This window comes from Pan troglodytes, chromosome 5 (assembly GCF_028858775.2).
Source record: "Pan troglodytes isolate AG18354 chromosome 5, NHGRI_mPanTro3-v2.0_pri, whole genome shotgun sequence".
Lineage (NCBI taxonomy): Eukaryota > Metazoa > Chordata > Mammalia > Primates > Hominidae > Pan > Pan troglodytes.
The window spans coordinates 22,535,090-22,546,954 of NC_072403.2; the positions used below are offsets into that span (position 1 = coordinate 22,535,090).

Genomic DNA, 11,865 nt, shown 5'->3' on the forward strand with positions numbered 1-11,865 from the left:
TCCTACTATTGTTCTAAAGGATGAATAAGCAAATTCTCCTGCACATACAATGTTACATCATGCACTTTAATTATAATAGTAAATACTGCCGAAAGGAATTTTACTTTCACTGTTTCATATCACCTTTTCTAATTAATGTCAACATGTCTTTTCCATGTAAGAGAGCATACAGCAGAGGCACATATGTGTTGTGTCTTTGTGTATCTGCCCAAATGCACACATATTCATGAATGCACATACAAATAAGCTCTTATGCACACAGATTAACCCCCATGTTAGCATGCATTTATAAATACAGCTGGCCCCACCCCGAGCATGCATGGAGTATACACAAACAGCATAAAGGCCAGTTGACTTCCTTTCGCTTTTATAGGAGATTGAGATAAAAAGCTAAAAAAAGACTAGTAGACACTTCATGGAGCCTGTGATTAAGAGAGAAGCTAATGAGACAGATGGGCTGATGCATAAAGGGAACTTCAGCACACCAGCCCACACTCAGTAAAGATTTACCGTGCTTCACCGTCTCCGTTTCAAGTCTTCATCATGTGGCATGCTACTTACATTACTCTTGTCCCCAGACCACAGACACACCCCGCTTTTCTCTGCCCAGACCTCCCTAAATTAGGATTATCAAATGACACAAGATAGCAGTCTTCTGCTTTAATGTTGTTATTCAAGGTTTACTCACAGGCAATATTTACTATAAAATCTTGTGGTTTGGCCGGGCACGGTGGCTCATGCCTGCAATCCCAGCCCTTTGGGAGGCCGAGGAGGGTGGATCACCTGAGGCCAGGAGTTCGAGACCAGCCTAGCCAACATAGTGAAACCCCATCTCTACTAAAAATACAAAAATTAGCCAGGTGCAGTGGCGCACACCTGTAGTCCCAGCTACTTGGGAAGCTGAGGCAAAAGGATTGCTTGAACCTGGGAGGCAGAGGTTGCAGTGAGCCGAGATCGTGCCATTGCACTCCAGCTTGGGCAACAGAGCAAGACTCTGTCTCAAAAAAAAAAAAAAAAAAGGAAAAAAAATCATGTGGTTTACCGCTTAACAGAGAGTGGACAATTCTGTTACAGGGCTCACCAGAATATTTTTGGAAAAATTCTGTAAACGTAGAAGAATTTCTGAGCCAGAAAAATGAGAAGCAGAAAAAATAATTCATATGAATTTTTAAATTTTTATACAATAGATTTTGCCTCCGATATGACTGCTTCTCTAAGCTATTTCCACATGTGATTACTGTCTCTGAGAGCTCACTCCATGCCATAAGAAATTGCAGAGTTATAGAAATAGCATATGTAGAGGGCTCTACAATTTACAAAACATTTTCAATGCATTATCTCATTTGATCATCAAAATACCCCTGTGAGACAGATATTATAATTATTTCTATTTTATAGAGATGTGGAAAAAACCCTCAGATTTTGAGTGATTTCCCTAAGGTCACAAAGGTGATAAGTTGCAGAACTGAGATTCAAAACTAGAATTTCTGATATTGTATTTCATTTTCTCCCACTACATTAATTTTATTAAATTTTTCTTGAATTCATTTTTGGTTCTATTTTATAATAGTAGACTCTATAAATTCTGCTCATTACATAAATATTTTATGTGCTTCTAAATGAAACTGACTCTTTAATCTCTAAATTTTTTGGTAACGTTCTATTTTCTGGTTAAACTAAAATGCCCAGGTTCCCTTATCATCTGCTTTCTTTATTCCCTGGAATCTTCCTTTTGAGAGATATGATGTTCCATTATCTGAGGATCTGAGGATTTCTAACTATGTTGACAAATCTTCCTTTTGCTTTTTAAAAACTGTTGCTGCACATATTGCTGAGTAGCTTTCAAATTTATCCACTACGACTTCCACGCTCATATCCTAATATTCATCACAATGGCTACCCCATTCCAGAAAATCTGAAGAGTTCTACATTTGTACTCAACCACATTTACTTCTCGAATCTTCTTTCTCTGTCACTGTTATTCCCAAGATCCTGGAATTAAACAGAAGAGTTTTCCTTTCTGGTCAGTCAGTTCATCCTTCCAGAGCCAGCCTAAAGGGTGCTTTAACATCACTCCTTTTCAGCTGAGTACTTTCTGATGTTATAACATGCTTACCTACAACACTATCTTATGCAGGGGGCAAAAGGAAGAGGCAGCTTTAAAAAGACAGATCCATTTATGTGCCAGCACGGCCTGATAACTAGAGTAGCAGGAAAAAGAGAAAAAAAAAAAATCACAAGATGATAGATCAATGGGACATTAGATAAGCCCCCCTTTTTGGGGTGTGTGTAGGGGATTCTTGACTGTGGTCACTATATTCCAGCAGTGACACAAGTTAGAGCTTCTGGGGCTGAAGTCCGCATTGTCTAAACAGGACAGTCAGACTTTGGGGCAAACCATCCTCCCATCTTATTGCCCAATTCCACTTTCCCTGCTGTTTTAATGGGATTATTTTGGAATCTGCTATTTCTGTCTCACTCCTTTTCCCCAAACTGTCATATAAGTACTGCAGCTTGACTACTTCCCAGCTGCCAAATTTCACTCCAGAGATGGCTGTATTTCAGTGGCAAGTGAAGTGATGATCCCTCTGTGTCATCGAAATACTCATTTAAGGGGTTAGGTATCTAGAAGAGGGTTGCCTTTGTGCATGAACAGAGTGTTTTTGTTTTGGTTTGTTTTATTGTCTATCCTGGAGAAGGAGGTCATTAGCTCCACCTGAGCAAGATGGAAGACACACACCAAAAAACACTCTATGCAGCCACTAAAATGCACGGGGAAAACAGAAACAGTGACCGCTTTTCATAGGTTCTTTTCCACAGGGACTTCAAAGTCTTAAAGCATCAAGGTTGCAAAATGATGGTAATTTTTAGAGGTGGAAGAAACCTCTGAGAGCAAACCACTCATGTTACAGATGGAGAACTTGGAAGCACAGGGTCACTGAGTACCTTGGTCAAAGCCCCCCCGCCCCCCCGATTCATTCCCAAGTCCAAGGGCGTTTCACTTGAATTTTGAATTTGGCTTTATCTGCAGACACACTCAGAGTATCACATCTCTGTCAGTCAAGTCAAGCACAGACCCAGCTTCTAAAGCACACGGCATCAGCACTGAATTCTTGTTTTGTTTGGCTATGTTTATTTGTTTAGGTACTCAGGAAAATCTCCACCAGGAAAAAATACAGGGTGTTGAATAGAGGGGGAACAGAACACAGTAGATACAGTAGCAAGAAATGTTTATTGAGCATTGACTATGTGCCAGGCCAGGCTATGTTCTCAGGTTTATATGTACACAATTCTCACAGTGGCTCTGTGGCTCCCATTTTAGAGAGAGAGAGAGAGAGAAGAATGATTATTTTGGAAGAGAAAACAAGAGGGACAGCATATAATTGCCAACTCAAAAAAAAACTACCTTCCCAAATTTTACTAAAACATTCAGCAAAAATCTAAAAAATTACCAGTGATATACTTCTCACTTATTCTGAAGAGATGATCCTTCTTAATACTTTTGGCCTATAGCTGCTTCTTGCTAATAAAAAAAAAAGTACTTCCAAGATGTTCTGTATATTATTTCCAAATCTTATAACAGTTGTTTCAACAATCAGTGAATGAATGATTCACTATGTGAACATTGATGAAATGAGAAGCACTAATGATATTCAGGGAGCACAGATCTTGAGTTAGGGAGAAAGGGAACTGGATGTTCATTTTCTCTTCCACCGCTGAATTCTATAATGTCAAAAGCTCTCCTATCTCACATTCCTGAATTTAGAAAACATATTTAAATGCTTCATTTCATTTGATAACCTCTAAGAGAAAAAAATAGTGATTTGAAAAGTACCATAGAATACTGTCATTTTGATAAAGCTGTATGAAAGTTGGATTTCTACCTCGAGTTTTGCCCGCACTTTGAGTAGTATGGTTTGCCAACATTGAAAGCAGCATTAGTGTACCAGGGGAAGGTCTGTGCAGCAGTCTGCTTTAGGGTAGCAATAAGAAAGACAAAATTGTAAGCTTTGATATCAACCATTTTCTAATGTGTTTTAAGAGTAAACACAGATGATGGAATAGTCTACCTTATTTCATGAGAGTTATTACAACTATGTGAATGTTTCCATACTGACACCAGAAATCATATTATTTATAAAACTTTCAAAGAATAAAATGCTTCATAAAGAAGCCTGGTAAGTTATTTTAAAACTTTAAAGTATTCCAAAATAGTTTAAAAGCTATGCCTACATATAAAACACAATATACTCTTGAATCTTTGACCCTACATTTTTTTGCTTTTCCTAAAAAAATCATTAAATGTCTCAAAATAATGCCTTTACCCAAACTGGCTATGAATTATGGAGGCTATCTACAGATTGAAGGAAGGGTGGGAGAAAAGGGAAGGGCATATTTATGCTGAAAGATAAATTTTGGGGAAGTCTGTGTTTTAAATACTTAATATCAGTAGGATTTTCTTAACCTTAGAAATGTACATTTCAACCTTTTTCATTTTGTTTTCAACCTTATGATATAGATGTAGTCGAAGGGTTGAGAGGGACTCACAACCCTACAGTTTTTCTTTTTGTGTTTCTGTAGGATAAAGGAAACATTTCCTAAGAGCTGAGGGGCGGGGTGGGTTACATACGGTGCCTGAAGGGGAAAAGACCCCATGTTCGAGAATGCACTGTGTGTGTGTGTGTGTGTGTGTGTGTTGGGTGGGTGTGTGGATGGGGAGTAGGGGATGAAATGGGCAACTCAATTGGACATGTTAAAGAAAGAAGAAACATCTGGGTAGAGTACGTGGTGGATGTTTGAGGGCCCGAAGAGAGCAGCTGACCAGGGAGGGATAAAATAGAGAAAAAGGTTCGTCAAAGACAGTAAATCCGAAGCTAAAAATGCAGCCTTTACCAAACGCAGGTCAAGGCCTAAGGAGATAAAAGAAATCTCTGAGCAGAGCCTGTTATTTAAGAGACCACTAAAAGCACCCAGGAATGGAGGGAGGAAGGTAAGAAGAACCACAATCCCACAAACAACGCTGAGTGGAAGGGTACCAAATAGTAAAGAGGTCAAGATGTGACAAATGGAGGGGCTGTTATTTAGATCTGGAACCTAAAATCTGTTTAAAGCGAACTAAATAAAGTTAATTATGCATGTGCACAAAAGGTAGGATTAATTATATAATTAATCTCACTCTCTGAGGTGAATTATAGTGGGTAAAGTAAGAAAAAGGATATGGTTAATAAGAGAACAAGGTACACGTGTTCTGGTGCACCTCGATTCTTCCTTTGGGTGGTTAAGAAAAATCACCATACTGTGATAAAGACACGGTGACATCCATCTTTCTAACATGTTTGTAGAGTTATAAAAAGTAAAAGACTCATTTCACAATTTCTTAAGGATATGGATTGTCAATAAGATGCATCATTTACATTACCTAAATTGAGAGATGAGTAGCCCGACGATCTTTACTGGCCCTAGCAACTGTGCATTCGAGGGGTGTTAGACAGTACGCTTCTCTCCTTACCTTCTTCATTTCCTGGCCTGGTCCGGCTGTCAACAATCACAACCTCATTGTCAGTCCCTGACTATTCTCTGGTTCTTTCTGTTCTATGCCTTCCAGATCAACAGGTCTTTCTCCCCTGGTTTCTCCAGTTTCCAATTTCAGATGCACTTCATGCCTCCTTTTAGAATGGTCCAGTTCATCTCCCCTATTCCCCCAAACCAGTTATGATGGTGTTGACTGTATCTCCCTGAGAACTGTAAACTCCATTAGGGCCAGTCTTGTGTCAATCTTGTTTTCCTCCATTATCTTCAATGCCCAGCCCTACACTGGGACATAGCTGCCCCTAAAAAGGCCTTTGCTAAATTAATAAATGAGTGAGGAATGACTGAATGGGATTAAAATTAAAGACCTTGTCTCAGTTTCTCACAATTCAAAAGTTGTGCTTTAACTTTGTGCTGGCAAAATCCTAAGACACCCCAAAGTCCCCATGGGACTTTGCGAACTAAGATTTCAACAATGATTCTGCCTGGTCTTGCAGATAGGTCTTATACATGAATGCAAAAATGGTGTGGGCAACCATGTGCAGTATATGGAAACAACCAAAAACTGCTGACCACAGATCTGAGGTCGCAGCACAATTAATATGGTTAAGTATTTCCCACTCTCCTGTCTCCCTAGAGAAATTTATTCTGGTAAGCCCTTGACAACCAACACGTCTGCATTTCTGCACACCAGCCAGTGATCCACAGCAAGAGAATCCTTTCTTCCTCTCTGAGTCTTTATTGATTTTGTAGTTTGGGAGGAAGCTAAGTGCTATTCAAATACCAAATGTTCCATATGGTAGTGTTATTACCATTCCCGCTACCGTTACGTGAGGCCTTCTACCTACACTCATGAGGTGCCTCATCAGAATCTGGCAGAACATTATGAACTCTTTTCCTGACCTATATTTGCTAACACATTTGTTGTCCTCTCTCCCTCTATGAACTTACTAATTTTGTTGAAATAATATACATGTGTGTATAAATCCAAGTTTTGTTTTCTTATTCATCCTCATAGTCACAGGGGAATGATTTATGACACATTAAGGAGGTATTCTTAAGCTAACATGTCTTAATTAGGAATTCAGATATTCCTCTTCTGCTGAGAAATACAGAGCTGTTCAAATTAGACCAGAAATTAGGGCCAAAACGAATGCAGCGTCTACATACACAAGCTCATAGCAGGGTAACCAGTGAAATGCAGAGGCTGAAGCCGTACAAGTCGTTCTGTGTTTGTCTCCTTCATGCCAAATGATTCTTTGACCACTTTTCCTTTCACTTTTCAACGTTACGATGGAGCCAAAGGGTCAAGAGATTCACAAACCTACAGCCTTCCCCTTCATGCATCTGTAGGATAAAGCATGCGTTTCCTAAGAGCTGGGTGTTGGGGGGGGGGTCTCTTCATCTACCTTCTCTTTCATTTATTTAGTGAAATGAAGCTTATTTAGTAATGACGGGAAGAGATGAGCCAACTAGGGCAGCTCACATATGGTGCCAGACGGTGAGGGACTCTGTGCCCAAGGCACTTGCTGTACCACAGGAGCTAGGCAGCCCCGGCTGGGAAGGAAGTTCTGCTCTCACCCAACGGCTGCTCCAAGGGTGCCCCCAGCCAGGTGATCCAGACAGCCATGGTTTCAAAGCTCTGTGAAAAATGGGTCTCTGACTTGAAAACTTGAATCAGGAAGTCTCTCTGGGACTGGGATTACTCCACTAATACAAATTAAATCCATTCAGAAGTATGCTAAACCTTTTTTGTAGATACTAGAGGAGGATGAAAAGAGGCAGGAAAGAGAGGCAAAGTAATTTTGGAAGATTAGGATTATACTATGGTTCATGCCAATACCCTACATTTGTTTACTTCTGTATTGATCATTTTCTCAAATGATTAAATACTCCTGAAATAGGAGTTTTAACGATTTTAAACATTTCATATATATTATTTGCAGCAACACCCAAGGGAGAAGGGTACTATTATTATCCAAATTTTACATGCAAAGTAACTTGCCCAATGTCACACTTCAAGAAAACAGCAGAGCTGGAATTTGAGCCCAGGCAGCCTGAAGCTTGCAATCTTATCTACAGCTTTTCCATCATATGGCACTAACATAGTTATATTTAATCATGTTCCTGATATTGGACATATATATATATATATATATATATATATATACACACACACACACACACACACACATATACACATATATATATATATACACACACACATACATATATAGGCACATACATATTTTTAAACTAATGAGCAGTATAACTTCAGATACATATCTAATAAAATTTTTTTATTAAATACTTTTGCTCTTTTTAAGAAATGAAAAATTATGCTTTCCACTGAAAAATGATTGTATCTAGTGATTTCATAGTTGTCTAAAAATACTTGGCCAGAAAGGAAGAACTTAAAATTCCCTAGGACCCTTCTACTCCTTCTGGATTTAATATTATTTCTGAAATGTCGAAATCTGGTAAGTTTCAAGGATGCTGCTGTCTAATGGAGGAAGGTTCTACAAAACAGTACAATTTACTTTACTTACAAATGACCCCCCCACCCCCAAAACCCAAAATACATGGAAACACCATTTTGCATAATCAGTCAGCAAAAACTCTTTTTGTTTTCAAAATTCTCAGCATTGGAAAACTGTATTAAGTAGACGCTCTCATAAACTGCCTCTGGAAATACAAACTGGTATGACTTTACTGAAAGTAATTTGGCAACAAGTTACCAAAAGCCGTAAAACTTGAAAACTCTTACATTTACCAGTATGCTGCTAAGAAATTAGCCTAAGGAAATAATTTGTAATGGGAACTAATACAGAGCTATAAGAATATTTTTGGCATCATGAAAGCAATAAAATGTCTGGGTGTGGTGGATCACGCCTGTAATCCCAACACTTTGGGAGGCTGAGGTGGGAGGACTGCTTGAGGTCACGAGTTTGAGACCAGCCTGGGCAACATGGCAAAACCTCATCACTACATAAAAAAAAAAAAATACAAAAGTTAGCCAGGCGTGGTGATGTGCACCTGTAGTCCCAGCTATTAATACTTGGGAGGCTGAGGTGGGAGGATCACTTGAGCCTTGGAGGTGGAGGCTGCAATGAGCCAAAATCATGCCACTGCACTCCAGCCTGGGTGACAGAGTGAGACCCTATCTCAAGAAAATAAAAAGGCAAAAAAATTAGAAACGGCTAACTGTCCAGTTAGAAGGGATATAAATTAAATAAATTTTAGAATGTTTACTCAATGGTATACTAATCATTAATAATTATACGGTAGAAAAATATCTGTTGCTATGAAAGATGTTCAGAATTATATTGTTAAGAGGAACAATACTCTTAATAATCTCTACTACTTCTACAATCTCTACTACCATTTGATGTTTGTCTCTCTACGTGAATTTATAAATTTATAAATTTATAAATGCCTTCAGAATTATCAGCAATGCCTTGTCATCTATCCTAACCAGTGACCTCAAAATAAGTAGAAGTTATTTCCTTTCCCATAAAAAAGCAAGGGTTCCATTTTTATAAAAGAGACAGTAGGAAAAAATGGAGTCTACGTGAATAGACATGTGTATGTTGTGTGTGTATGTTTGTGTGACCAGATATGTATACACCCCCACCACTATCTTGGGGACTTTACAACTCAATGATAATTATTTTCCTTTAAAGCTTTTGGAGATGTTTACCTGTACCATGTGCTTTCATCACAATGGAGAACCATAAGCTATCAGTTCCTTGCAGCAGATCTTTTCACGAAGATTTTGCTTGAGTAGAAAGGGTGGCAGTGGAGAATCTCAGTGTAAAACGCCTAGACCTGTAATTATAAAAACAATATTCTCACTGAGTTAGGCTGCTTCTGTGGTCTTCATTCACATTCGCTGAAGTCACAGAAACGGGAAACATCATATTGCATAATCTCTCTCACACACACATGCACACACGCAAGCATGCGCGCACGCGCACACACACACACAAACAAGGTTTTTAAATCAGAATGTCAAAAACTCAGCAGGCAGAGACACAGCAGGTCCCTATCCCCAGGGATGAGTGGGTTCTGGCCAGGGGTTGCTTCCCACCCCATCTCCTCCCCTTGAGGACACCACTATCAAAATAATCCCGTTCCTGCCCCTCCTTCCCTGCTCAATGATTCTAAGATTTCTAAGAAATAACAAGCAGTCAGTTCTTCATAGAAAATGTCAGAAACATTGCTGAATTTGATGCTCTCTTTCTCTAAGACTCCTTCTAGCCACAAAATTATGCAAATTCAGTGCATGTATTTACCATTCCGGCCTCACTTTCACTTTTGAAACTATACATGCCTCTTTGTTAATAACTCAGTTAAGACATGATGTCAGCGATGGCCAAGGTCATCACGAACATTGATTAAACATTTACTATGTTCTGGGCCATGTGCTAAGGGCATTACACACATTGCCCCACTCCACTGCAGTCTGTGAGGTAGCCAGGAATCATGATTACCTCTGCATTATTGACAAGAAAACTGACAGTAAATACAGCCAACGGATGTTAAAGCCAGTACTTAAGCCAACAGTTCACAGAGGTCATGCTTAGGATTCTAGTACTATACCATCTCTTCAAAGCTGATCTTTCTACCAACACTTCTGTAGTTAGTATTAAAACGTATCGGGGCCGGGGCGTGGTGGCTCATGCCTGTAATCCCAGCACTTTGGGAGGCTGAGGTGGGCGGATCATGAGGTCAGGAGATCGAGACCATCCTGGCCAACATGGTGTAACCCCATCTCTACTAAAAATACAAAAATTAGCCAGGCATGGTGGTGCGTGCCTGTAATCCCAGCTACTCGGGAAGCTGAGGCAGGAGAATCACTTGAACCGGAAGGCAGAGTTTGCAGTGAGCTGAGATCATGCCACTGCACTCCAGCCTGGTGACAAAGCAAGACTCTGTCTCAAAAAAAAAAAAAAAAAAGTATCAAATCACTATCACCTCATTTTTCCCAGAGGGTTATGTCACCTAGTCTTAAAATTACTATTATTTGTTTTGGATTTGACTGTACTTTGATTTTAATTCCCAAGCTCAAGTGAAACCGACATGTTCATATTTCAACTGAGTGTAAGTTGGTGGTTATTTTAGTAAATTAAAAATGCTAAGTAATCCCAAATCCAGATGCCAAAACACTAAGCAGAAACCTAAAATCCACGTCCTGCCTAAGCGGCTAAATTTCATTAGAAACAAGTCAGATGATAACATCAAAAGGCATGTATGAATTCCAAAGTAAAGATATGAAAATGAAGAGAGGAATTTCGATATCTAATACAGCCATGTCTTAAAAAAATTCTTACACGTTTACCTGTTCACAAAGTCTACATACTAATACAGATCTTAGAATCACTGTAACACAAAATGGATATGAGCATATCAAGAAATCAACAAAATTATGTATGGGTCCCACAATAACTCTCCTTTTGTATATGTGTAGGCATTTATTTGCACTATTTTTGTTACGCCTCTGCCTTTGCATATGACACTCCCTTTGATTAACATGCTTTGCCTCTCCTTGCCATTTAGAAAATTCCTACTCATTTTTCAGCTGGACACAGTGGCTCACGCCTGTAAATCCAGCACTTTGGGAGGCCAAGGTGGGAGGATCACCTGAGGTCAGGAGTTCGAGACCAGCCTGGCCAACATGGTGAAACCCCGTCTATACTAAAAAAAAAAACTAGCCAGGCATGGTGGTGGGCACCTGTAATCCCAGCGACCCGGGAGGCTGAGGCAGGAGAATCGCTTGAACCCGGGAGGCAGAGGTTGCAGTAAGCCGAGATCGTGCCATTGCACTACAGCCTGGGCATCAACAGCGGAACTTTGTCTAAAAAAAAAAAAGAAACAAAATTCCTACTCATTTTTCAAGGCCAAACTTGAGCTTAAATAGCTTAAATTCCATTGTGATGTCGTCCTCATCTATCCCCTAATGTTTTCTGGAAATCTAAGCAGAATAGATTCTGCCCTCACCTACGTTTCCTAGCTCAGTGATGGCATCAACATCACTCTGACGTCTTCCTCTCCCAAATTATGCCCCATATTCAACCATGCAGCCATACTCCTCAACTCCCTCCGCTCCTCTCCGGCACCACCCTGGCTTATCTAGACTCTTTCCCTGGCCCCCTAACATGTCTCCCCGCATCCACCCTGCCACCCTACTACCTTCCTTGGCTCCTGCCTAAGGCATTGCAGTGGCTTTCCATTTCTAAACATGGCCCCCAAAACCTGCATTCTCTTCCAACTTGCACTACAGCATGGCTGGCTTACTTTCAATTCCTTAAAAGGACCTTGCTTTCCCAGGCCTTA

At 39.8% G+C, this 11,865-nt stretch overlaps 1 long non-coding RNA gene across 1 annotated transcript in view; it reads right to left on the reverse strand.

The window, feature by feature from the left end:
* LOC134810274 (uncharacterized) overlaps positions 1–9,320 on the reverse strand; it is an 89,637-nt gene extending 80,317 nt beyond the window's left edge. The window contains exon 1 of the long non-coding RNA XR_010157917.1: positions 9,230–9,320. This is a non-coding gene — a long non-coding RNA (uncharacterized LOC134810274). The remainder of the gene's footprint in view (positions 1–9,229) is intronic.
* Positions 9,321–11,865: the final 2,545 nt, after the last annotated feature.